Raw genomic sequence first — 27,966 nt, 5'->3', positions numbered from 1 at the left:
GTGTGCTGAGGGGCTGGAAGGTGGTGGTGTACCAGTTTGGCCATGTACCTCAGCTCTTTTCTAATATAGACAAGATTGAATGAAAAAACGCTGCCAAGAAACGGGTTACAGGCTTCTAATTTTGTCTAACTGCCACCTAGTTCTCCTTACTTGCCTTTGGCAGCTAGAAGTGATTCAACCCCCCCATTGCCCATAGTGAGGCCATTATTGTTAACAAATCAAACTACTTCCCTTTGTATTGGAAGGAGTTTGACATTGCTGAATACTGCAGCTAAGAATGCAGCTAGTCTGAACTTCACTTCTTTCCAATGGTTATTGATGCTGGTTCTGAAATACCTCTAGGTTATAAGCCATTTAATTGCTTACAATAAAAATTCACCAAAGCTCAGCTGTGGCCTGATTTTAAGTTGAACCTCAGTTCTACCTACATTCACAAGGAATATAGAATGCCTCATGTTAAATGAATAAATTAAAAAGATGTGGGGTTTTTTTTGTTATGTTTTTTTTTTTAAAGCCACTAATTGTATTGACGGGCATTGGGGGATATAATGTCTTAGTGTACAGAAGTTGTACCAATTTGTTTTTGGAGTGTTTTGGAAGCTGACTTGTGGGCCAGTTGGGGACTGGACTCAAACTGTACGTATTGCAGGGTGGTGTGGTAGATGTGTTTGCATTAGGAAAGTGTGCTGGAGAAGGTACTGAGTTCTAGTGTTATCTTGGCTACTGTGAGGATTGCTTTGACTTTCTATAACAATTTCCATGCAGTAAAAAGGAAGTACTAGTGCTTGTGGCACAGGGGTGGCGTGAAGATCAACTGCTTAGTTTTTATAAAGAGCTTTGAACATGATAAATGTTATGTAAATCAGTAAATGCTGACAGACATCATCCATCTGGGACTGATCATGAAAAATAATAAATTAACTAATTTTTCAGGCTTTAGAGGGTAAAAGGAGCATATAAAACATACAGAGCTGTGCAGGTGGCAGAGTAATTGCATTTGTGAAGTCACCTAAGATGAAGTCACATGTGAAATGGGGTTAAGATTCTCTGTGTATAAGCGTTTGCCCATTACAGCATCTCAGTGTTTGATGCACTTATCCCCAGCTACTTAGTGACCATCTGAAGAGCCGTAGGAGCTCTGTTTGGCAGTGACACCTATAGCACGGGCAGAGTGCTTTGCCCCTGCACTGTGTGGCACACAGCCACGGGCAGAGTGCTTACTGACTGGGCTGTCTTGTGATCATCACTGTGTTCCTTCTGCTAGTGCATTTTCTTCCCTCACCTTTGGGAGGTGTTTCTAATCCTGAAGGATACCTGTTTGAGGTGGCCCCCCATTTCCACAGACCACTTCCAACACTGGAAGTAATGCTTGCTGACTGTGGGTCGTAATGTGTTATGAGTGTAGCAGCAGAAAAGACAGAACGAAAAGAGCATTTGCAATCTGGATTAAGATTCACAGCAGCCAGGCCATCCGCTGGGCCTTGCAAAGCTGCAAAATTCTAAATGTTAACAGTGTTAAGCTTTAAAGAGTTATTTTAATATCAAGTAGCTAACACTGAGCTCAATTACTGTTTGTCATTACCAAAACACGGCAGAGACAAAGCAGCGAGAGGAAATATTGTCCTATACTGAAATTACCAATGGGGTTGCAATTCTGATCAGACTAGAACACCAGCTAGCCTCTGTGGCTCCTGCGCTGTCAGATGACTTTTCCTTCTTCTGTTTTCTAAGATTGTCTTCCAAAACATGGGCCAGATAAGAAGTATTTGTAGTTCCCCCTGGGAAGGATGAAGAAAGGTTGGGATTTACATGGTGATATTTACTGCTACAAATTGGGTAATGACGATTCCAGAAACTCAGTTCAGTAGCTCTCATCTAACCATGTACCCATACACCATTTATGATTTCCCAGCAGTTTTAGGTAATTTTTACTTCTTTCATTACCTAACCAACTACAAATTACTCTTCGTAAAATTCCTACTGAAAAGCCTCGTAGGCCTGGCCTTCAAGCATCACTTGCAACAAGGAATGCATTGCCTCTCTTTAGATTTCCTGTTAAACTCATTTGAACACCCAAATAGTCGAGTTTAGCAGGAAAGACCAATATATTCTTCAGGAGTCCCTTTCCTCCACCTCCCCTCTCAATGCTCCCTCTCCCTGCCAAAAGTAGGAAGGCTGAATCCTGCCAGGTTTTCATCCTGTCTGGAACAGTACAGAGCACTCTCAGCTTCCCACTTCTGTCCTGAACAGTGCCTGAACTTTGCAGGTGCCTGGAACAAGGTTTTGTGCTATACCAGAAGAATATGCACTGATAAAACAATGAGGCAATGGGTGCCTTTTGCAGGTAGATGACATAGAAGAGAGGGTGACTTTTGGCAGCATCACCCTTAGCGCCTCAGACTTCCCCATTCCAGTTTTCTTCCAGTTTTGTTTACCATGTGTGATTCTACCTGCATTACGGAGAAATGGACAAATAAGTGTAAAATAAAGGTAACTGTGTTCTGACTGGGCCTTTGGTGTGCTGCCTGCCTGCCTCCGTCATATACTGGGTAGCCCTTTCACTTCAGGTCAGATTTGGTTCTATATCTGTCAGGACTTCCAATGACACTTTGGATTCTGTATGGATAAGGGGCGTTAAATTCTCTGTCTGACAGTTTTTTTTTTACCTTAGATGCTGTGAGTCTTGGTTCACTGGTTTTGGTAGCTTTTCCCAAAACGTGCCCTTAGCACGTGACTTTCCCAGGATCACACGAGCTGAGGCATGCTGCCCTGGTGTGACAGACAAGCAGCCTTTGCACTCTTTCCCTGGGGCTGAGGGGTTGATGGGAAGCACTGCTCACCTTTGCCAGCGGCTGTCACCTGAGCACCCGCTCACACCCAGACTTGCTTATAAATAGATGGCTCCAGGTGCTGCACTGAGCTGTGCCTTTTGCAGTCTCAGCAAAGTTGGTTGTGGAAGTGGAATTTGTCTTATTGCAGAAGGAGCTGTTGAAGCCACCTGGGCCTTTACGTAGTGAAATTTCTTCCAATTCTTGTTTTAGGGTGCTGTTAATGACTGCTGTCTTTGCTGCTGCTCTTTGAAATTTGGCTGTCATTTTGGTCATTATTTTTACCATCACACAACATGCTTCTTCCTGTACAAACAAGGCCCAGGCCGTGGCTACGGGAGCTGGAGCTGTGGGACACTTTGTGGTGACAGCAAGGTGGCCAAGGACTAACTTGGAAGCAGCCACATCGCAGGGGTCAAAGGCATGGGCCACGAGAGGCAGGAGGGCTGCTGTGGGGTGTGCTGGGACAGACCACCATCAGGAACTGTGCTGGTGCATCTTCATTGACTGGAGGAGTCCTGCCTAGTAATAATTTCTTTTGGAGAAAGGGAAATCCTGCTCCTGCCTCTCTGAAGAAATCATCTGTGGAGTCATTTTTGTCAGATGAGTGCTTGTGAACGGCCTTTGTGGGACAGATCTCAGGGCAGATGGTGCTTTTATGTGTAGATTTTGAGAATCATCCAAAGCAATCCTCTAGAAGTATGTAGATGGATGCTAAGGTGCCTTTACTATTATTATATTATTGTTGTTGTTGCTATTACAAATATTGTTTGAATTGTCTAGATTGGTACTGAGATTTCCCAGAACATTTACCCAATGAAAAATATTGAAATCAAGGAGAATTAGACACTTAGGTACTATGGAGGATTAAAAACACCTACACCAATCTTCAAGCATCCAAATACCACCACAAGTCTGGGCCAAGGCAAAAAGAGGGAATCTAATAGGCCATCTACAGATTAAGCAGGCTGAGAAGTAATTTTGATGAATAACAGAAATGAGATTCTGTGGGAATCTGAATAGGATTTTTTTTTCCTGCATCTGGAAATGACTGTAGCACTACAAAATGTGTAGTACAAAATATTTTTTAAAAGCCCAGCCACCCAAGTGGTTTTCATGGTAATTTGTTTCAATCAGCGGTGCAAAGAATTATTGCTATCAGTAGAAGGAATAGGCTGCTGTGCTTACATTGTTTGCTCTAAAGCAGGACAAGAGCCACACCATCTTGATGGTAGTGATTTCATCAACAGGAGAAATACACAGCTCTGGACCCTGGTCGTGTAATTTTAAAAAGCTCTCAGTTTAGCTTCAGAAATAAGCAACCAGAACAATCTGAAATTATATATTTCCACTCTCTGTACTATTTTAACTCAGCTGGGCTCTGAGGCTATGGTCCGTGTCCTGGCTTCCTCTCGACACAATTATTGTAATTCATTATTAAACTGTTATTTGTTTTCATTCTTTACACTGTCTGGTGCTTTGCAAAGCCCAGCAGCTAGATTTATAATATGGAGAGCTCTGTTCCATTGCATTACAGCTTCCCCATAGTGTTTTTCTTGGCATGTTCAACAACACAGTGATTTGGGTATTTAATTCCTTACATGCTATAGATTAACCCAAATCTATGTGCTACTTTTAAGTATTTCCTGAGCTTAGCAGTTTTCCTAACCCAAACTGCAATCCAACTACAAAGTTCTAGAATTATTTTAGTGCTTGTAGCCAAAATACTGTATCCAAGCACTGTCAAATTTGGATGTTCGTTACAAGTCTGAAATGGCCTCTGGATCTCATTTTTGTGAAGTCCATCTTGTTTTCACCTGTCAACAAGCTACTCGAGGAATAGGTGAGCTATTCTGTTTGTTGCGTGTCCTTGGGTACCATTTCATCTCTTGGAGACTTAAAAGCATCATCTGTCAGTGTAGCTGGGATGGGACTTGTAAGTTATGTGCCCTGTACTTGGCACAACTAATGAGAAAGACTGAAGGGAACAACAGCTCTGCTGTTGTGCTCCCTAATGCCTCTGCTATCACTGGTCTCAGTGAAGACAGCAGTGGTTCCCATGTGCAAGGTTCAATCCAGCCTCCATCTCATCTTTAAATGTATTCACACTTGTTTCCTCCCAGCTCTTAGCAGGACTTGCACTCAAACTTCTTGCTGACAAATCCAAACCTAGGTGGTACTGCAGACCTTTATAGTCTATTCATACATTTTCTACCATTCCTTAGTTTACTCCTCCTGTTTGTAAACCGCTCCCATTTCCTTGTTGCCATCTCCTCCTACTGCTGCTGTTTCCTACTTTCTTCTCCTACACTACAGACTCCCCCTACTCCCCTCCCAGGGCTTTCCTGTTTACTCCTTTCTTTTGTCGGGTTTCTCCATTAATATCCCTTTTATTTTCACTTTCTTTATATTCTTTCTGCTTTCCTTTGATAGGTGCAAATATTTCCCCCCCTCTTCCTTCTCTTTTCCGTGTCTATTTCCCCACACTTGTTCCTTGAAGCCTTTGTATTGATGCCCTCTTGAAGCTCATTCTTTCTCTGTCTTAATCTACATTCCTGTATTCCACACTTGTAATTCTCTTTGCTAGCCAAGATAAGCATTTGTCCCCAGGAAATGTCCCTGTCCAGGCATGTCCCTACGTCCTTTTGTTTTCTTCAGCTTTTGTAATTCTCAGCGCACCTGTGTGCCTGAAGAAGCCATTCATCAACACCCAGAGGCAGGCAGCTTCACCAGAGCAAGCTCTCTGCGCACAAACGTGCCTCCAGTATCCCTTCTTCCTTCATTCACAAAGACTCTGAAGGACCCCTTGCTGACACAAAGGCAGAGGCTGCAGGACACCAACCCGTCCCTCCTCACTCATCTTCTGTCAGAGCACACAGACCTCTGTCTCCGCAGTACATGACTTTCTTCTGCTGGAAATGCACTGGGATTCCAGGTATGTATGTTTCAAAGCCACTGTTGTTCTGGTTTGGTATGATGTGAAATGACAGCCCACAGGATATATGAGCCTCTTGCAAGGAAGATCGATACTTGTCAGAGTTTCCCTGCCTCAGTTTTCAGAAGCTGTTGTTTATTTCTGGAGGTCTCCAGGCTTACACTCAGCCCGTGCCATTCCCTACATTGCCATGCCAGTCCCCACATTGCTTTGCTGTCCATCTTGGCCTCAGGTTTTGCAGTTTAATGGTACAGTTACCTGTCAGGGCAAGGATTTCACGTGGGAACTGCGGATTGCGGATGAGCTTTTATATAGTGCGAATGGGTGACCCTCATTCTTCCCTGAGCACCTCGCTGCCTATGAGAACACCTGTGTACAGAGTTTGAGTCAGAACTAATCAGTTTTGTGAGCTGTCCCAGCTGCTCACAGCTAACAACAAAATGTGCAGGCAGCAGGCAAACATAATTATTCCTCTTGAAAGAGGTCTGAATGGCAAAAGAGCTACAAAGCTGTTGGTCTGCAGATATGGACAAACAGCTACAACTGGGCTAAGTTCTGTTCATGTTTATCCACAACAATGGGCGAAGAAACAAACTGTGTTTTTATTTTCCACTAGGAGGGCATAATCAAACAAATGTTCATCCGTTGCAAGAGCTGCTAAAGGTAAGATGTTTTCAAACTCTGTTTGTCCATTATCCTCCAAACCTGCCGTTCTCCATCTCTGTGCACAGAGCTGTGGTAGATGGTGGGTTTTGCACAGGCATAGAAGCTGGAGGCAGTACTGGCACTTCGGTTACAGGCCTCTTGGAAAAAAAATCCTGTTTGTATAAAGTGCTTCCACATTTCTGTGCACGCAGTAAATGTAGTGGACTGAGTTTTATCTCCAGTTTAAGTCTGCTGACATGCATTAAGAAATCTGTGGTTTTTCAGGAGGAGCAATGTTTTGTCTTGTTTGTCTGCTCTGGCTTTGGAACAGAGTTGGTATGGTTTGGGCACACTCAGAAGACTGTGACTTTCCTATGGATTTATGCATGGTGATTGAACTACAAGTTATGGAGGCACTTAGATACTTACTAGACAGTAGCGTTAGAGTTGTTTGGAAAGGAGGAAAAGAGCAAAAACCATTTCTATGTGTATATGAGGGGGTTTATAATAGTTGGCTTTTCAAAAGAAATTTTTCAGCCACCATGGAACGGCAGGGGGAAAAGAACAGCCCAAACCATGTTCTTTCTTCTGCTCTCCCAGTTCTTTGACCAACACCTGCTCAAACTTTGACTTTGCTTGATATTATTCCTTGCTGTGCACTGTTTCTATAGGGCTGGGTTTAAGGAGATTTCCATAGGGTAGCATTAGTGCGATTAGTGGGAACTCTGCAACTTCCTGCATGGCCCATAATGCATGCCATTCCTGGTACACAAAAGTAAAAACAAGAATTGCAGCTTCTATGTGAGCTGCAAGACGAGTGGCCCATTTTCAAGAGTCTGTCTTGGATCAGTCATGGGCTAACATGGTGGTTGCTACCAGCACGGCTGCCCTATGAGACTGCTGCTGGTGGAGCACAGAACAAGCACGTCTGTGCTGTTTGCAGACACAGTGGGCATCTTTTTATGATATCATACACAAGTAGCAGGCAGAGTACGTGCTGTGAGATCTGCCAGCCCTTGCCAGGGTGCGCTGTGAGGCCACCTGTGGTGTGAGTGTGTTATTGCTGCCCAATGGCACCCACACATGGTGCTGCTGTGGCTGTCGTGTGGTTTTCCTGCCATCTCTACGAGCGCTTTTCCTGCCGGGCAAACTTTCCAACATGGGTAGAAATGATAGAAATGTATGTTTGCACATCAAAATAGGCAATTTATTTGACAAACAGGCACGGAGGTGTCCAGTTATCCCTTTTGCTTATGCAAATACAAGTTTTCCCAGGCACGACAGCTGTGCCAGCACAGTGATTATTTCCATGAGGTTATCAGATTGTTATCAGGAGGGGACGTGCCTTGTAATAATGCTCAGGAGCATTTCTGGGGCATGGCTGGTGCAGATGTGGGAAGTATATTGAGAGGCTCATGGCAGTTAGGCTCACAGCTGGAGCAGTGCAGAAGGTTCAGCATAGCACCTGGCACCGAGGCCAGGCTGGGGGAGGGGTTGTGACCGGTGGCCACTCTCTGTCTGGTGTGACTGAGGCTGGGGTGTGCATGAAGCCTTCCTGCCCTGCTACTTTGAGCAGCAGAGCTCAGCCAGGCCCTGGAGATACAGGAAACCCTGGGGCATGGGTTGGAGCTTCAGGGCCTGGCAGAGGTCTGGCTGAGCAGCAGCCTTTGTGCCTCACCTGGAGAGGGTTGGTGGATTTGCACTACTACCAGGGCCCAAAGCATGGTCAGCTCTTGTGGGCATTGCAGACCTTTAGTGCAATAATCCGTTGCAAAATGTTTGAGACCGCCGCTGCAATCCCATTCCAGGCCCCGCTGCACACTCCCTTGCCAACCCCACTGCAAGTCCATTACAAAACTGTACAGAGTTGCATAGCACTGTGAACCCCTTTGCAAGGCCACGGGTGCAGAGCATCACAGACCCCTTTGGAGGACTCTTGTGCAATGTTGCACACGGCTTTTTAGGACCCTCACTGCAGGACCTCTCGTAGGACTTCCAATGCACAGTACTGCAGGACCGCCGTGGCACAGCACGGCACTCCGCACTGCAGGACCTCCCTCCCTCCCTCGCACGGCGTCGCGGGACCTGTCGCTCCAACGGCACGGCACGCCGTGGAACGCGCAGTTGCAGGACCTGTTGCACACCCCAGCAGGGGCCCCCGGCGCGCAGCAGCGCGCAGCACCGCCCGCCCCTCCCGCGGGCTCCCCTATGAGGTCAGCTCTCGCGGAGGCCCCGCCCGCCGCCCCGCCCGCCTCCCTCCCGCCCGCGGCCGCAGGGGGCGGCGGGCCGCGCTCCGCCCCGCGGCCGCCCCGCTCCCGCGTTCATTTCATTCCTCCCCTCATTCCGCGCATTCTTCGCATCGCTGGCGCCGCGCAGCCCGGCCGGGAGCCCGGCCCGCCCCGCCGCCGGCCGGGCAGCAACTCAGCCTCCGAGGGCTCCGTCCGCCGGCCCGCGGCCACCTACCGCCGCGGTATAAATAGCCGAGCGGCGGATCAAAAAACAGGCGCGGGGCCGCGGACGGCCGGGGCGGCCCGGGGGGCGGCGGGCGAAGTTCGCCGGCGGTGCGCGGAGGTAAGCGGGGCCGGGGCGGCGCGGTGCGGGGGGCCGGCGCCCCGCAGGTGCCGGGCGGGCGCGAGGGAGGGAGGGAAGAAGGGAGGAAGGGAGGCGGGCGGGGGCCGCCGCGCGCGGGGGCAGAAGTTGCGTCCCGCCGAGTTCGTGCCGCCGCGGGGCCGCGGCCGGAGCTGCAACAGGCGGCTGCCGCCCGCACTTAGCGCCTGAGTCACCGCGCGCCAGCGGCGCACACACACACACGCACACACACACACGCACACCGCCGCTTCGCACCGCTCCGTGCCGCTTTGCACCTATTTATCCGCGAGAAGTTGGCGGCTCGCGCTCCGCAGCCCCCGGCCGCGGAGCCCCTCGGGGATGGAGGCAGCGATGCCGCTCTCGCCGCCGCGTCTCCTCCACCGCCGCCGCCGCTTCGTCGTACGTTCGAGTGGAAAATTTTCGGGAGTCAGCAGAAACGTTGTATCCAAAAAAGACAAAGTCGCGGTCGCGGCAGAGCCGAGGAGGCCGTGCCCGGAAAAGTTGCTCCCGGTAGGAGCGGCGCGGAGCGCGACCCGCGGGGCGGCTGTGCCGGGAGCTGCGGAGGGGCCGGGCCGGGCCGCCTTTGTTCGCAGACGGAGCGCGTTCAAAGGAAGTGCGCTTCCAAGGGGGAGGGAAAAGTTGGACGGCGCGGCTTCTGTGGCAGAGACGGGACGGAATGGCCCCTCGGCGGCCGAACGAGGGCGGCGGGGAGGGTTGGGTCGGAGAGGGCTCGGCGGAGCTCCCCGCCGTTACCGAGTCGCGTTCCCACCTCGGCCCGGCGCTCCCCGGCCGCGCTTTCTCCGCCCGGAACGCGGTCAGGCTGCGCCGGTACGGGGTCGAAGTACTTCGGAAACAATGAAACGGCGGCCGGCCGCGTTCCTCGGGAATGCTGCTAACTTGTGAGAAACCGGCGGCCGCCTTAGATAGCGGAAGCGAGGAGCGGCCCCGGAGCCTCCCGCACTCCCGGGGTTCCGGCGCTGCCGCCCGGGGCGAGGCCGAGGGCGCGGGTCGTCGCCGTTCCCGACGGGAAGCCACGCGGCCGAGCCCTGGGGCGGCCGCGTGCCGACGCGGCCGTAGTGCCGCCGAGCGGGAGCCTGTTTGCTTTCTCTCGGCGCCGATAAAGTTGGCTGGTTAGCGGTCTGACGGAGCTGGGCGAGCGGATAGCGGGACGCTGGGAGGCGGGCGGCCGAGCGCCGGTCAATGCTCCCGGCGTTGTCGTGGCGCGCTGAGCGTTTGCAGCGCAAAGCGCTGCGGGATGGCAGCTCGTAGGGAACGGTCGGCCGGGCGGTACCTGCAGCCGAGTGCGGAAACGAGCGTGGTTACAGTTACGTTAAGGGCTTAATTGAAATTAATGTACGATCCCGGAGTGGGAACGTGTGTGTGATGCGCGGTGCGTTCTGTCTCTATAAATAGTTGGGGAATACCGTTACAGGGAGATTGGGTTGTACCGCGGTAAGACGGGGCTATCAAGAATGACACAAACCTGTAGATTAAATTACTTGTTGGGGGGGTGGCGTGTTTGTGTGTGTGCGTAGTTATCCGTGTGGGCGCACGCTTTATTTGGGAACAGAAATGCAGGAATTAATACAGTGAATGTTCCTAAAGCGCAGAATGGAACGTTTTGTGTGTGGATTCCATTCTAAGCTCAAAACTTCTTAAAATCGACTTTGTGAAGTGATTTTGACCAAAGGTCAGCTTTCAGGCCGCATTTACTTTCTGCCCCTGTGCCCAAACAGTGCCTTTTCACACGGCGCTACATGCTGTTAGCTCCGTAGGGCAACTGTGCTGTGTCTGTCTGTGCAGCTTTCTATCATTTGACTGAGCAGAAATTCTGGCTGCTAATGATTTCTTTTTGTTTTCCTTCTTAGAAGTCCAGAAATACTTTTTGGGAAATACTTTGCTGCTGAGCACATGTTAGGTGTATTCTGAGCATCGATTTTTACATGCACTGCTTTGGTGAAGTAAATCTCATTTGCTTCTGCACACAGGAGAGTCTGGCAACAGCTCTCGAGTGGAATTATGGTTTTATATTCAGTGCTGAGCGGAATGTATGTGAGCAGAAAAGCGGGGGAAAAATGTTGATTTGATATGAGTCTTAATAAAGACAGCCTCTACTTAAAGGAGTTTTTATTTATTTATTTATTTATTTTTTAAGCTGTTTTGTTAAAAAAGAGCAGCAGAAACTTAATTATGAGCCAGACCCTCGTGAGTCTCCAGCTGAGAAAAGATAGTGCGTTGTGATGTGCCTGGGGTAACTTGTAAGTGGCTTGGTGGTGGGGTGCTGGATGGTGCCCTGCTGTTGGGTACTGCTCAAGCGGTTTTCAGGCTTTGTTTGGCCACGCCTGAAAAAGTTAAGCTCGGTTAAGTCACATGCAGAGGAAGAAAGGATTCCTCCTTCTTTTTAAATGACCCGCGAAGATAACGCTGTCAGCAAACGTTAAAGATATAGTGCAGGCACAAGTGTGAGAAGGGCTTCTGGAGCTTCAGAGACATTCTGGCATGTTTTGTTTAATAAAAACTGAAAGGTAAAAATATGTAATTGTGTGTTATGACATAACTGTAGTTTTTAATGTGTAACTAGCATGGTTACGCTGTTGGAATAACTTTAGTAGAAGTAACCTGATTTTATGAGAAGATTGTTTCTGAATCACGAAGATACTGCGTACGGTTCTGAATGTGTGTCTGTGAGATATCTTCAGAATACACGCGTGCATCTCTGTTTTTCCATCCACTCCTTCTTGTTGAAGTTAATGTTCCTGTTGTATCTTAGCAGAGATGGTTTAAAAACTGCCCATCATTCTGAAGCGATCGCCCTTACCTCAGAAAGCAAAGATTTGTTCGATCCAATCCTTCCTCAGGTTAAAGTGACGGAGATGACTCATACGAATAAACATTCACGGGATCAAATACGAAGATATTTACAGTGTATGCTTTATGTACGTGGTTAGCATGATATTTGATGCCTAAAGAAGGACACGGCTGCTGTTCTGCATCTTTGATTTTAAAAAGTATCAAATCCCATCTACGTGCTTTCCTCAAGTTTTGGTAAGGGGACTTGTTTGCTGTCTCACTTCTGATCTATCTGAAGCTTACAGGCACGATTCTGTTATAAGTTTGTTGCTGGTTCCATTTGTACTCTTACAGCATGTGCACACACGAGGTGCAGGCTGGCTGCTTGGGGCTGCCTGCTGCGAGTGCCGGCTAGCACTTTGACTTCATGCAGAAGGCACTGAGTTGGCTGTAGTCGGGGTGCAAATTGGCCCTTTAGACGTCATTTTGAAATTCTCTTCGGAAGGAGCTGCTTTAAAACACGAGAGAAACAGTAGCTGCTGCTTTCTGGGAGCTGAGATTTAATTATTGCTTTGTCCCCATGCAGCACCTCTCCAGTAGTGCCCGGCTGTTGTGTATTCCTGAGCTACGGTTATTTACTGTTGCAAAAAAGTTACATCAAAATTTTAGAGCTGTTAGGAGGTAAACGATCTCCCTGAGAGTAAGTGCTGGGGGGCTGTGCGGCAGTTTATACAAGCACTGCATAATTTACATTGTATCCTGCGATATATGGATGGACGGTGCTACTTATTGTAACGCTCTCCGACTCCTAGCCACCCAAAGATTTTTCTTTTTAGAAGAAAAATCTCGGCAATAAATTCCCACTTTATGTCCATTTCTTGCTCTCTGTTCTTGCACAGAGCTCCTTTTGGTTTTTGCACATGGAACAGGGATGGAGTAATATTTCCTGGAATAATGCTCTGTTGTGTTTTAATGGTTGCTCGTTTCCAAAGCCTAAGAGTGAGAAGTTGCAGGTTGCAGTCCTTTGAGGCACCAGCCTGTGCTGTGTCGCACAGAGCTGAGGCAGGATGTGTCCTATGCCAGGCCTGGTTGCAGTGTGAAATGGCAGTGCTGCCATGGGGATCGCCATGCTGTTGGTGTGCCCCTTGTGGCTCTCTGCATCGATGCGCATTCAGCAACTTGTATGCTATCTCTAGTTATTAAAGTTGCTCCAGAACTGCATTCGTTTTCATACTCACTGAGCGAAGAGCGGAGGGGAAGGAGGTAATGAGCCAGGGTCTGCTTCCCAGTAGTGAATGTGGGGCCTCTTGCTGAGGAAGCGCATGAATGTCTCAGTGAGCAGCCCGCCATGTGCGCAGGCCCTTCCTTGTTAGCTGGCCTTCTGCACGTCCATCAAGAACGCGTGGAGAATCCACAGAGCTCGCGAGGGGTCGTCAGGCACTCACCCAGTTGGGGCATGGCTGCAGCCCCACGTCCTGCTGCGTCAAGCACGTTGGGTTGGTGCCTGGCCCATGGAAGGCGCACCTACAGCTTGTCCTTCTTTGTCTCCTAGCCGTTGTGCAGCAAAACGGTGCGATTCCTCCCGCTGCACCTTTCTGAGCTGCCCGCTGAGCTTTGTGGCCCTCACTCAGCAGCCATCTCTGAAGCTGTGAGTCGCAGATAGGCTGAGTGCTGGCGGGTCAGAAGGTAGAGTGTGAGACTGGGGGAAGGGAGGCCGGCCCGGGACTGTGTGTGCAGCTATTAAAGCGCTATTGACTGGGAATCTGAAACAATGACGAGTGCTGTTGTTTTTACAGATACATAAACTGAAAACTGCTGCTAATGATGGGAAATGTTAATTATGTGAGAACATATTGAACTTATATTCTCTGGCATGAACTTTTTTAAATGCATCAACTGTGCTGCCTTTTATGTGCACAGCTTTCTAATTATCATAATTCAGTACAGCTCTGGCTTTTGGAAAGAGTTCAAGTGCAATCTCAACTTAACATGAAAGGAGGTTGGTTTTTTTTTTTGCTTTTTTTTTTGTTTTTGTTTTTTTTTTTTAAACAGAATGTTCAAGAACAATTTGAAAAGATAATCTAAAAATGCTATGTCCTTAGCTGGGTCTAACTCGGAAAAGAAATCTGTTCCCATAACTGCCTATCAAAGCAGAGCATGCTATTAGAACTATCTTTATTTTCCCCGTTCTGCCTTTCACAGTCCTGCAGAACACAACTAAAACCATCTTTGCAAAACAGAATGCCGTCTCGATGTATCCATTGACAATTCTATGTTGCCTTTTCTCAAATATTTGAGAGGGTTGCTATATTGTTAGCGCAATTCTTTTTTTTTAATGTGGTATGTAGGTAACAAAGATTTTATTTGCTTAAATGAAGCAAGAGGAAAAATGTCTTCTGGTATTAACCAATGGTGTTTCTGTACCGTATTAAAGCCCTACTACAAATCTTCCTTATCTGTCAGTATTGACATCTTGCCTTCCTGGAGATGGAAGGAGTTGTAAATACCAGATAAATACCAGTTCTTTATAAAGCTTTCACAAGTTGTTTTTAGTTTTAAATGAGGGGAAGATAGCTTTCCTTTAACTCGCACTTGAATTTTCGTTTCACAGATATTTTTTTTCCTGTGATCCAATCGTTAGTTGTTTTTTCCTTTTCTTTTCCCCGTGTTTCCTGTCTTCCAGCCGAAAAATAATCAGATTTTTTTTTCTCATACTTGTCTTTTTCCCTTACTACAGTGCGTGCTACATTTCCAAAATGCAAAGAAAGCCCCAGTGAAACAAAATGACTTCATTTGAGCTGGCACTTAAGAGCAGAATTCACTTCCATAGTACTGAAATAAAAGAAGCCAAGTGTTTTAAATAGCCACTCCCCTAGGCCAGAGTGTTTTTAGAAAAGCTCATTGTCTAGATTTGAGCTGTAGCAGTATGCCTGCCGCTGTTAAATCTCCCAAAGCAGACAGCTCGATTTCTAAAGTTGACATCTGGTTTACTCTTTGTTCACCTGTTTAAAAAAAAAATAAAATAAATGCAAATAGATGAGTGTGCCATTGCCCCGGAGCTCTGCAAAAAAATAAAAATGCTGTTGACAGTTTGTCAAATCGTGCTTCCAGTCTAAGACTGCAGTAGCCTATTGTTATGCCAGCAACAGGCAACAGAAGTTGTGGCACCATATGGCTAGTATATGCGTCAGATAAGCTATCTGTTAATTTAGCTTATCAGTGCCGTTTTGATATGCTTCATGTTTGAATCACCAACCGGTATGGCCTTGGGTATTTTTGGAGCCAAATTATGCCTCAGCATTGTAGGCATCGCGGTTATTCCCTTGGTGGAATCTCTTTCCTTTCATTCACCTCATGGTGCCCTGAACAGTGATGCTTATTTCTGCAATTAGCTGACGTGTTTTTCACATGGTTGTCTTTCTGCTGGGAGACTGTAGTTCAGGAATGACACTTTGGTTTTAAGGGGAAGAAAACATCGAGACAGACTTCGGAAGAAAAGGTAAATTCATAGAGGTTTAATGGATCAAAGCATCTGTTATATGTATCTCCATCAAAAATACAATGTTTGGAGACAAATATTTATTAATGACACAGGAAATCTCACCCATATTTAATGTCCTACCATTATGCATATGTACTTTTTGTCCCAGAGCTGTTTTACAGCTTAAAAAAAAAACAAACAAAAAACAAATCTCTGCAAACAGCTGTGTTTTCCACAGTGTGGATTTCATTTTATTCTTTCAACAAATTAACCTTAATGAGGAGTTGCATCCCTATATCTGGTGCCTATTAATCTTCAATTTTATTTTACTTTTTAATTTCAGTTCATTTCACAGCCAACTGGAGGCCTAGTGGAAGCCTCCAAGACTCAGTGGGCGTTCTTTCATTTTTCACCTTCCCCTTCCCCCCTCCGTTCTCTCCCTGCCTCCCTTAACTCCTTTGGCTGTAATAATTTTGTCATGGGAAAAAAGCTCAAAATAGAAATGCAGATTTCCAGTCAGTGCTGCAGTGGTGTCCTCAGGGTGGGTTGGGTCTGTCCGTGCTGCTCTGTGACCTTGCTGCACATTCTACTTTGTCTTCTGCCATGCAGGCTCTGTCTTGTTGTCCCTTACAGGCCACCACATCTGTCTTCTTCAGTTGTTTGTGCACCCCTCTGTCCTTGAGTGTGCAGTTACTTCCTTGCTCCTGGGCAGCCCTCAATGAAGTTCTCCTTCCTGCACACAGTGGAAGGTTTTTGTTTCCTTCTCCACCTTGCCAGACCCTTTTTATAGTCTGTCCAACTTTCTACTGTTGCTTATGTGGGCTTGCTGCCACATCTCTGTGCCCATATCAGTCTCCCCCTCTGCTTCTTCACCCTGTCTTGTAGGAAGAAAAGACCACTTGGGGTTGTATGGCTTTCATGTTGAGGGTTCTTGGTGACCAATAAGAGGGACAAATTGTCTCTCAAGGAAGAGAGAGTCTTCTTACAGTCACCTTCTGATTCTGTTTGCTGACATGAAGCAAGAACCACGTTGACATGGTTGCTGTCAGAAAGCAAGAAAGATTTTCTGCCTGTGGCTTGGCATCCCAGGCTGCTAAGAGAGGCTCATAGTTCCTCTCCAGGATGGATGTGCTAGCATCTGTCTGTTTAGAGCTGGGTTGGGGATCACCTAAAATTTTGAATGTCTTAAGTTCAGATTTAAGGTTCAGGTGTGTTTTGTAGGCAGGTACAGTTGGATGTCAATAGCAGTTCTTGTCTTCAGCTTAGTGCAAGTTAGATGTGCAGTCTCTCACTGTAGTGTGGTTTTGGGGGAAAAGAAATCCAAGAGGCAGGGGAAAGAAGTACTGAGAATTCCAGTTCTCTGTGAGGCATTTGCACATCTTCCTGTGAGTTGTTTCTAAGCATTGACAGTGAAAGGTAATCTTTGGTCCATTAGATTATCTTGGTATTGCATATAGTGAATGCGGGCATCTTTGGACTGATGAGGCCATTAAAACGTACCAAATCTATATTTATTTAGTACTATAGGGTGCATCTTTCATATGGTTTGATTTATTTTATTTTTTATTAAACTCCAGTGCTTGTGAAGTTTTGGCTGATTTGATATCTGCTTGACTTGGCTTTCCTAACCTCTCATTGGTTCCAGTCATTGTTTTGCGACTGGAATTTCATAACTCCAAATAATGGATATTTTTTTGCCTTTCCACTTGCTGTTATTTATGTACAGTAATTTCTTTTTCTGCTTCTTGGCATATTTACTATATGCTTACCTAGCAGTTGTAGATAAGCAGTTATAAAATATGCAGCTTCCTATGCCAATTCAATTTAGCTTTTAATGTTAGTAATGTTTTCTTGTTGGTGGAAAAAATGACTCATAAACAACTCGATCTCCCCAAATCTCTTAAAAACAATACAAAAAAGGATAATAGAATTATCAAAGTTCTTGGTTGCCTGGAAAATCAACTAATATTCTGGCCTCACAGATTTTGGAAACAAATTAAAGAAGCCTTTTTTTAGGTAGCAGGCTGCTTTTAATGGTTCTTCTGTATTAAGGAAAGTACAGTATTGTAGGTTATTTATTTCTGGGCATGCAGTACAGGGTGAAGAGCCTGCAATTCAGCTAGCAATGCCTCTGTGCCCTGAGGTAAACTCTATTTCACAAAGGGAATTTTGATTATGGTCTACTGCTCTGTAGCATAGTGGAGGCTTCAAGAGGCAAGTGGTAAATGCTACCAAAGAAAAGCTGGATTGGAGCCACTGACGTCATCTAAGTAAATCTGCTGTAGGACTATAGCCATAAAATGACTGCCAGCCACTGAGCGCACTTTGGCCTTTTCTTGTCAACTGTTTTAACTGCTTTCTCTCTCTCTCCCTTTTTTTCTTTCCTCCAAGCAACATGCATTTTTGTTTCCTTTTTTTGTGTGTGCGCGCTAGTTGTGTGCATGGTGAAGTACAGCAATGCAAGCATTCCCCCCAGCTGCCCTGTGTGCATGCTGTGTGAGGAGCTGCAGAGTGCCACTCAGAAATTAAAAAGTAAACCAGTACTTTTCCATACATGAGACTAACAGAGCTAAGCTTCCATCTCAAGCCATGTTTTTCGGCACAAGAGCCTGGCAGTTCAAGTTACAGCATACTGATGAGATTTGTGTTGTGGGCAAAAAGCGTTTGGATACACTGGAGGGCACGCTTCCCTGGGGACCAACTAGCTGTGTGAAAATGTCTGGTTGTAAACTCCAAGATATCACCAAATGTGTGTGTTGATGAGGATTTAAGATCCTGTTAGCCACTGCGTTAAGCTTGAGCCCTGCAGCTCTGGTCATCCTCAAAACAGAACAACTCTTGTTTTGGGCATCCAAATGTATTGTTAGCAGATGAGCTTCTGCTGGAACTCTTTATGCATAATTAAAGAAACCATGTGCATTTATAACAGTGGCTCTAGGATGCCTTGATGAATATGGCAGTAGATACAGCTGCATCTCTAGGTATAGTTAAAAATGCAGTTGGTATCTCACTTGTCCCCAACCTGAAGCTTAGAGGTGTCAGGATTGCAAGAGGAATCCTTGCTTTTTTTAACACTGGGTTGAACTCGCTGTCAGCATTCTCTTGAAATGAATTTCCAGGAATTTTAACGTGCTCCTTTTTAAATATGGAGTGTGTCGTAAAGCACACTTACAATTATTAGCCAGTGTGTCCCGTGATAGTATTTGTTTTCTTGATTTATGTACTTTTTAAACTTTGAAATAAAAACTAAGCATTGCTGTTTTTGAAGTTTGAGTCTTATGATCAGAAATATATTAAAACCAGTATCTTATCCATGAATCATTAGATGAGTCAGTTCCTGAAACCACTGCAAGCCTCACAGTTCTTGGCTTCAGCTGAAAGCAGGAAATCCAGGCTTCAATAACTTCCTTTCCCAGTACTGGCTATGGCAGTGTTAGTGGTTAGTATATGCTGCTTTTGTAAGCAATAGGAAGATGTATGTCTGAGGAACAAAGGCACTCTAGTCAATTTGCTGAAACTGTTTATAATCTGTGGTCTTGATTTGAGCGTCAGGATACAGTGGTGTATGCTACGTTCTGTGCTGCAATACATTTTCCAGCAGTGTTACACAGAGAATGAAATAGAGGGAGAGCTCTGTGGCACGGTTCTTGGATGAAACCCATCTAGATCAGTTTGCTGGGAAAAGAGCATTATTTCAGTGGTATCATCCAACTCCTGAGCAGTAACGGCAACGAGAACAGAATGCATAGGAGTAAATCTAACGTGTTTATTTAGCAGCTACTCGTCTTGTGCTTGTGAAACAAACTATTTTTATTCTGTTTCAGTGCTCCAAGAGAGCTTGAAAAAAACCCAACCCAAACTTGGAACTTGTAAAATAAAAACACATGATTTGTTTTTCAGTCTCCTTTTTTGTAGTGAAAACTGTTTGCCTCCTCATAATCAAGGACACATTGATTGTCTCAGTGTCAGTGAAGCATTGTTGGCTGCAGAATCTGTCTCTTTAAATGTGGAGTGCCTGTACTCTCCAACATCTGTTCGAGAGGATTTACTATTTACCTTCTTGTGCTAACTGGGCTGGATTCAGGTTTGGTACAATGTTGATCTTAATGTGTTTACAACTGGGAAGTATTCAACTCTTTCTGTTTTTCTTAAATACAGTGGGAGATAGTTTGGTATCTTGTACTTATTGTTTGGTTAGTTTAACTGTCTAACCAGCAGCACATAAATGTCAAACCTATCTTTAATTAACAGATGCTGTGCTAAAGCACTGGCTGTTGGTGTGCACAGTGAGAAGCCTCACTCAGGTGTTCTTTCTGCTGCAGGGAGCCAGATGCTGATGCTCCAGGGATTGTAGTGCTTAGCATCACACCACCTATTGTGGATTTAACTTACTACTTTGTAATTAACTTCTTGTAGTAACAACGATTACAATAATTAACTTACTGAAATAACAAAGATGTTCTTTTTGGGATAGGCTTTTTTTTTTTTTCTTTTTTTTTTTTTCTTTTCTTTTTTTTAGGACAACCTTAGCAGCAGAGAATAGCAGTAAATTTGCACAGGATCAAAGCATGTGTAAAAGTCATTGTTCATCTTTGAGACCATGAGAAGTGCAGTTTTCTGTTACTTAGTGTTAACGGACTATAAAAGAACAAAAAACCTGTTTCAAATGGAAAAAGCATCTAAAAGTTTAGAAGCAAGCTATGATCATACTTGATTTATTTGTTTCACTTGTAAAGAAGCGTAAATGACTTAATCTTGTTTTCCTAGCTGATCATGGGGATTGTAATGTGTATGATCCAAAGATGCATTTTTATCAAGTTTGTACTCTCCAAATGTGTATGAACCCAACATCTTTCTATTCCTATTGATCAGAGAGATGTCCTGTTGCTCTAATGTGCGTTTTGGTTTGGAATTAGAGGCCTGGGGCTTTGAATTGCTTACTGTCTGTAGACCAAGTCATCAGTGGCTGGTGATTGATTTGTTAATTAAAATCAATTTAAATGGATTTGTAAGCCTCATGTAACAGATTATCTTATTAGCAGGATGAGAAAGGCACTGTGATCTGCAAGGAATGTGTCACTGTAGACAAAATATAGCACAATTTTCGTGGAAGAATTTCATGAATTGCTGTTGCTGTAAGTGATCTATGCAAATGAGAGCCTTGTTTAAGTCCTAAATTAATGAGTCTTCCTGTTCATTGGTTTTTTTTTTATTTTTTTTTGTTATTGTTGTGACTGCTTTCCAAATACTTAAATCTTAATGTGCATGCGTGCTTGTGCTGATGTACGTATTCATGGTTACAGGGATGTATTCGGTATTGCCTGGCTTCCGATGTATTCTGATCCTTGAGACTCTTACTTTTTCTCGTCCCATTAAAAAAAAAAAAATCCACATCAAGAAAAATAGTATTCTGAATGACTGACAACAGCATGTCAGAAAGAACATGTAATGCTGTTTAATTCATGCTGCACGTGCATGGACCCATAGCTTAGGGAGTGTGTGTGTGTGTGTGTGTGTGTGTGTGTGTGTGTGTGTGTATGTATGTTCTGTGATCAGGTCTCAAGAATATTTGAACACTGGTCTTGGCAAAACTGATGGGAATTCTGAATTTAGTTTCAAACTGCAGTGCTGTTGTCTCCAAATCATAGCCTTGCCATGACATCTCAGTAATGTGCGCACTTGCCAGTCTGCTTTGTAACCCAGGCTTCTGTAGCAAAAGAGATATAAAAATGATGCGTGTTTTCTTGTAGGATCAATTTATGTCTATTTCTTCTCTTGTTCAAGTTCTGCGTACATTTGTGACTGTGGGGGGGGGAGGGAGCAAACTGGATTTGGTTATGAAATATTTTATTCATTGAAGCTGGTTTCATTTCAGATTTCCCCTGCTTTATTGAAAAAATAGGACTATTAAAAGCAGGCAGTAATAAACTGATTATTTCAACTGAGTTTTTTTTTAAAAGAACTTTGTTTAAAAAGGAAAAACAAAAATAACTCAATACTGTATAGCTGTGAGTTGCCTCAATCGCAATTCATTTAATATGTAGGCAATTCTTTAAAGCAAAGCATTGTGGAAGAGTTCTGTTTATTGGATAATCCCACTATCATTGGCAGTGTAGTTTACAAGTCCTTACCTAAAGGAGGTCACAGGATTGACACAGTAAAACCAATTTTATCTGGGATTTGATGAGATTAAGTGCATTGCCTGTAATGTGCATAGGTCGCTCTGAAAGTAACGTCTCTTATTTATTTGCATGGAAACTGCAACAGATACAAAGAGCAAGGTAACACTGTTTGGTGGAGCAAAGTCTCCGCTACAAAACACGTTTTCAACATAGTTACCACCATTAGCTGTGCATTTTTTCCGGCAGTGAACAAGAGCCTGCATGCTGTACTTAGGAAAACCTACTCCAGCAGATCACTATGCTCACATCCACTGGTTGTCTCTTGGAGACATTCAGCAAGCACTGATGAATGTCAGTGGATGCAGATTTTTCCAAACGGAGGAATTCAGTGACACACCTTTGCTTCATCTGCACATTCATGTCGGGCACTGCTCAGAGTGCCTCTCTGCTGTCATCTGTCTCGCAGCAACGACATGGAGTGGGATATTGGTGGGATGGTTCAACACACCACCAACATCCACCTCTGATGTTGTGGCCAACGTCATAAAATAGGAGGCACTACTTTTGCAGCAGCCCTCATACAGCTGTCTAATTTTCTATGGTAGAAAGCTTTTTCATTGCATGTGGAAAATTAAGTAAGGCACTCACGTGGTGTGATTGTAAAGTCCATGCAATACCTACTCATTTGACTTGATAGGTCACTTGTTGGTGACCTTTGGTTTACTCTGTTGTTATCTATAGGCGTTCTCTGGGTTTTGACTTTAGAGGATGGGTGATTCACCTCATGGTGCATGGGACTTGTTGCCAGCTCACTGCCTCCAGCAAGAAATTTGGAGGACTGAAAAGCGCACAAGGATGGGTGAAACTACCGTAACGGGAGTCTCTCAGGGCACTCATGCAAGCCCACGCTGGCTGCTGTGCTAGCCCATTTGTTCCTCTGGGCCTGCCACTGGTGTGCTAGTGTGGAGCTGCTGAGTCTCTGGAGTCTGGGAAATTAGAGGCCTGCACTGAAATCCTGGGTGCAATGAGTTATTTCATTCTGGATGCAGGCCTCAATTCTGAGAGACCGTCTTCAAGTCCTGACTTTAGCTCTTACATTAACATGCCAGATTGAAATTAGAGTAGTCATGCAATTATTATTTATTCTGTGAAACTTGGTTTGGAATGGAGCAGAGAGACTCCTGAATGTAGAAGAAATATGCTGAGTTGTAGCATTTTCTTTAGAACAGGAGCAGAGACTAATGCAGAATGTAAGCAGGATTATAGTCCCTTCAAAGCAGCAAACTTGCAGAGAGGTCAGCACCAAGGTAGGAGACCTAGGTCATGGCTGCTAGCCCTCTTTTTTTTTTTTTTTTTATTTTTTTTATTCTGAATACTATATGGAATTGCCTAGTCTTTTCCTGCAGCTGTTTCATCATACACCTCCAGTCCCTCAGTTGTGGAATCACCATTTCAATTAATTGACTTTCTTCAGCTGAATTTTCACCGTAGGGTTCTGGCTAAAAGGAAAAGGACATTGTTGGTGAATAGCTTTTAAATGGCATGCTTTGTAACGCTGCCATTATGACCTCAGGGAATGTTTTCCATTCCACATTTGTCTATAATGTGAATCTTAGTAATGTTCATCTCATATTAAGGCTGCAAAGCTTTCTGTATATGTTGCAGACCTTGTGAAATGTTTTTTATTTTTGTGAATTATAAATAGTCTGATTTGCTCAACTACCCTTTTTCTAAGCACAGTTTTATTTTTTAATAATAAAACATGGTTGTGGAAGAGGGTTATGTGAAATGTAATTGAATTGTACAGTAATAAAATTTCCATGGTGCTCTCTGAAGGTCAGTGGTATGCAATTAATTGCTAGACTGATGACGGGTGCTGTGTAGGAAGTGTTGATGCCCTAGACACTAAATAAAATAATTAAGCTGAGGGGTTAGACTTAGAAGAATAGAAAACACATGACTGTCATTAACACCAAATTTGTGCTGATAATTGGTTTAACAATACTATAATAGATGTAGGTTCATGCTTGCAATTTATAACTTGCTCAGGAAGAGTTTGTTAGGAAGCTTGAAGGAAGGGGTCCAAACTAGGCAAACTGGATATGTAGTTCATTTCTAGATTTTCGGTAAGCCATTCTCACTAAGACTTCTAGTCTTCAATATATTCAGAGGAAAGAGCTGTGTCTCGATGAAGACTTGCAGGGGAAGAGGCTGGCCATCCACCCCTTGTGCCTAAACCGAGCCAGGTGGCATCTGCTTTGAATAGGGGGAAGGAGGAGTTTCCTGGGATGAGGGGAAGTTGTTACTAGATATGGAAATTCAGGTCATTCTTCTGAATGCCTCCTGTATCTCTTCCTGTAGTTAGTCCTCCATGGTCTAATGGCAGTATCACTTACCCACCAAAGAAGGCATCAGAGCTTGCCTGGATAAGGAAGAATGTGTATTTAAAACATATCTGATTGAGAATTATGGTAAATATTGGCCAGTTCCATGTCTCTCAAATTTTAATCAAGTAGATGTACTTGGAACTCACAGATCTCTTTGGAGGAAATTCCAAAGATAGTAACTGCTCTTGATCTCAAATGAGTGCTGTTTTTGGGAGAATCAGTTCGTGTTAATACAGAAAGGCTGTTTTTCCTGGGATTAGTCCACTCTTGTAAGAACCATGACTTGCAAAAAGGAGCAGCTTCCCATGGAATGCTATTGCTGTTGAAGGCATTGACGTGTTGTGATTCCCTGCGGGTACATACTGTGGGAAATCATGAATGAACGTTTCAGCATAGGATGTAGAAGTGTTCATAGATTGTTTTGTGTAACTTCTAAAGTGATCTTTTAGATGTTTAGTGTTTCTCCTGTAGACTAAAGCTAACAAAATTACTGTAGATTCAAAACAAACAGAAATATTAAATATTTTGCAGTGTGCATGTATGCGATGACTCTTACCATACCATGTTTTATGTTGCTGGATTAGAACTCTTGTACCTTGGTGACTTGAACATGCTTGTTTTTTTGGTTTCTTTGTTAGCTTGTGTTGGAGTAGTTGGGTGGGGGAACATTAGAGAAAAATCCATCTTGTTGCATTGGATGTACGAGTTAATATTTGGGAAGTCCTTTCTGTATATCTTTGTGGAAAGTGCTGTCAGTATGAATGATTGTCTCTGAGATAAAGGTTTCTCTACTTCTCCACTTTACACAAATTTGTGTAATTGGCTTGGAATGGTAAGATTGAGTGTAATTAAGTCTCATAATTAATTAATATGAGAAAACCTACGCAAACACAAGCATAAGTATTTCATATTTCATGATTTGTTCCCTTCTGTAAAATTGCAGTAATAATACTTTGTTACTTAATGCTGTAAGCAATAATTGGGTAATAGTTATAAAGTGCTTTACTATGAAAATGTATGTAAAGAAAACATTTTTAAGCTTTGAAACTGATGCGTAGACCTCAGTCCTTGCAGAAGAGCTGCTGCTTCTGTGAAGTAACATGTTGGAACTCGTGAAGGACCAGAAAAGCTACCAGTCAGTACTGAAGGCCACTCACAGAATTATTGCAGCTTTTTGATATATTATTCTAAGGGCTTGTCTTTATCTTTCTTTTTAATTTAAGCAACAGTTAAGAAATCCTCAGTTAGAGGTGTAATAGCAGTGACTTCGACTTCCCACTATGCTCACAGTCAGCAAACAAGCAAAACAATCATATACATAATTTAGAACATAAAATCTCTGGGTGTGTTTTACAACCAACTGTTAACAGACTTTCATTGTGCGCAGCAGTTCCAGATCTATGAGGATAATGCACCTTTCAGAGCCCCTTGGATCCTTTGTTGAGAACAACCTGCTAGCATCATTTCTTTCTCCTTTTGCAGTCATAGAATTGAGTACAGGTATTGGCCTGAGCATTCTGTCCAATGACTGGACACCAACTACAAACTGACGGCTGCACATGAATGTCTTTGCAGCATCCTGTGCAGAGGGAAAATCCCCAGTGCAGCCTTACCAGCCACTTGGCAGACAAGTGCATGGATGTACGAAGTGGGGAAGTTCAATCAGTCCTTGCTGGCTGGTGCGTTTCTGGGAATAATGCTTGGACCAGCAATAGCCTACCAGAAATCTGCTTCTGATTGTTCCCTAGAAAGGTACAGAAAACTAGGAAGCTTGTCTGGAATGGTCAGAGCTGAAGCCTTTCAGTGAAACCACAAATGATATGGCTACTGAGCCAAGCAAAGACAAGCAGTTAAAACCTATGTCCGCACCGTACTTTTATCAGCTTGTTGGCTTTACTGTGCCAGCTTTGCAAAATTGAAGAAGTGCTTGGAACAAGCCTGGAATAGGAAGGATAAACCTTAAGTAATTGGTCTTCCAATTCTGCTGCAAATAGTGTGCCCGACAGGAGGCCGGGCCATCCATGCTGCAGGAGAGGATCTAGTGAATGGAGATTGCTGACAGCCTTGCCTCAATGGGTCTTGGAGGTGTTCCTTGGTGGATCTGTTAGAGGACTGGTCAGGTAGCAGTGAAGTGCTTCACCCTGCAAGTCCCAGCACTCTTGTGGTATCCTGAGTCAAGTAGGGTGGTGATACCTGTAGCTACTGCTAACCTCAGAAAGAAACCTTCAGAGCTGACATAACATGGAGAATGCAGGAGGGGTATTTTGGAATATGGCTCCTCCAGATGTAGTACTGCCAATACTCAACTGGTATAAATATAAGTTTGGGAAATGCATAATCTTGTATAATAAGGTTTGGCAGAGAAACGCAGTATTCTCTTTTGTTGTTAGCTACATCCTTTTCCTGTGAGGGCTTATGAGAATGTTTTCATACTTAACATGTTTCCTCTCCTCACTATAGTTCATCTGCCAATTTGACCCTCCCAAGGAAAGTAAGCTGGTTCTTTGGCTCTGATCGTCACATAGACGAGAGGACTGTCATCAGGAAAAGAGCAGGCAAATGAAATTTCTGCTTTGTTTAGAACTGGGTTTGGATCTGTGTGATGCGGAAGGTGAGAGTCAAAGGCCATTTGTCTGACTGCACCACTGCAGCAGGACGTCACATACATACACTGTCTCTTTTGTAAACTTCTTAAGAGGACTTCAGAGAGATCTGTTGTTTGTAATGAAGCGGCTGCAGCTGCCACAGTGTAAAATCTGCAGTTGAATTGCCAAAGTATATGAGTCTCTTGCTTTGCCCCTTACAAAACCGACCTAAGAAACTCATATTTATCTCAAAAGTGAAAAGCTTGGCATGATGCCCCAGTAACTTTTCTCTGACAAACCTGAAGCGAAAGTAGCTCAGCCTGGCTCAGTAGTTTTGAATTCACCTAACCCTATTATGAGAAAGGCAGAAAGAAAAAGGGGTGCAGAAAAAATTAGATTAAGTGGTGTGGATTTTGTTGTTGCTGTTGTTGTTTGTTATGTTGTTTTTCTTTAAGATCTTCCTGGCATGTTTCCAATACCCCACATGAAAGATATATATTTCTTAAAGTCGCAGCAAAGTTAGAAATGTATTTAATAATTAAATTAAGTTTGTTCCTATTCAGGCTTGGCTTTGCTGAGCTTAATGCAGGAGTCACATAACTACTGGAGACATAAGAAAAACAAATGCTCGGCACTCTTCCCTACAAGGCCGAATGTGAGTCAGTATCTAAGAAGGCTTCTCAATGGAAAATGAGAAAATAGTCTTAATAAAAAATTCAAATTATTCAGATGAGCTTCTTGTAAATTATGCACATAAATAGAGTAGTTGCCACAGTGAGAATAATTTTCTAACATTTTTTGGCAGATACTAACTTGAAAATAAAGACTTAGGAGGTAATTATTATTATTACTACTACTGCCATTTGTTTGTGCCGCGCTAGCATTAAGAGACCCAATTAAAACATCTGGAATACATTGTTTCAGACTCTGCTTTGATGTCAAAACGTGTTCCTAACTCAGGAAAACTTAGTTCTTAAATAGACAAGACATGCAGAAGATAGGGTCCTTGGCAAGGGAAGGGTCTTACTGAAGCCCTGTGAGAAGACCAAGTTTTAAACCTGATGTGTTAAGTTTGAGTAGCTATGTAACCAGAAGCTTCATTCCTCATGTATGTCTATTAAATTCGATAAGGCTTTACATTTCTGCAGTATCAGTGTATTTTTAGAAAGGGTAGACTGGACTTTAAATAAATCCTCAGGAAGAGGTCATGGGTCATCTGGGATTTTTTCTTCTTTTTCTTTTCTGGGACTGCACCTCTGTCTCACCACTTGTTGCATATCATGGAGTGTGTAGGTGCAGCATCCAGAACCAAAAGAGGAAATGTGCTGATTTTGGCAGTTGACCAAAATGACCTCATTTCTTTGCTATTGGAAGTTTGTGTGCTTTTCTGGCAGGCAGCGCAGCTGAAAATATGATTGCCTAGTTCATAGCTTGTCTTCATTGAAGAAAATGCTTGCCAATGCTTAAACAATTTATTCAGATCCCAATTGGTAGCAGAGCATAGGGAAGCATAGGGAACTGGGCAGCCCGGTCAGAGGGAAATAGAGTAGGACAATCAGATTGCGAGGTCAGAAGAAATGGGAGAAACCATGCATGGTTTGGGG

General features: G+C 44.2%; 1 protein-coding gene across 7 annotated transcripts in view; it reads left to right on the top strand.

Annotated features, from left to right (window-relative positions):
• Nucleotides 1-8,766: 8,766 nt before the first annotated feature.
• TEAD1 (TEA domain transcription factor 1) overlaps nucleotides 8,767-27,966 on the top strand; it is a 144,604-nt gene continuing 125,404 nt past the window's right edge. For 5 of the 7 annotated variants that reach the window (XM_048948781.1, XM_048948777.1, XM_048948776.1 and 2 more), the window contains exon 1: nucleotides 8,767-8,979. The gene's annotated coding sequence lies outside the window, so the exon portion shown is untranslated. Of the gene's footprint in view, nucleotides 8,980-9,120; nucleotides 9,508-27,966 lie in introns of those variants that run through there. The other 2 variants (XM_048948778.1, XM_048948780.1) reach the window with 2 other exon arrangements.

Source organism: Lagopus muta, chromosome 6, assembly GCF_023343835.1.
Source record: "Lagopus muta isolate bLagMut1 chromosome 6, bLagMut1 primary, whole genome shotgun sequence".
Lineage (NCBI taxonomy): Eukaryota > Metazoa > Chordata > Aves > Galliformes > Phasianidae > Lagopus > Lagopus muta.
The sequence above is the reverse complement of the archived record's forward strand: the minus strand, read 5'-3'. Positions and strand labels throughout refer to the sequence as shown.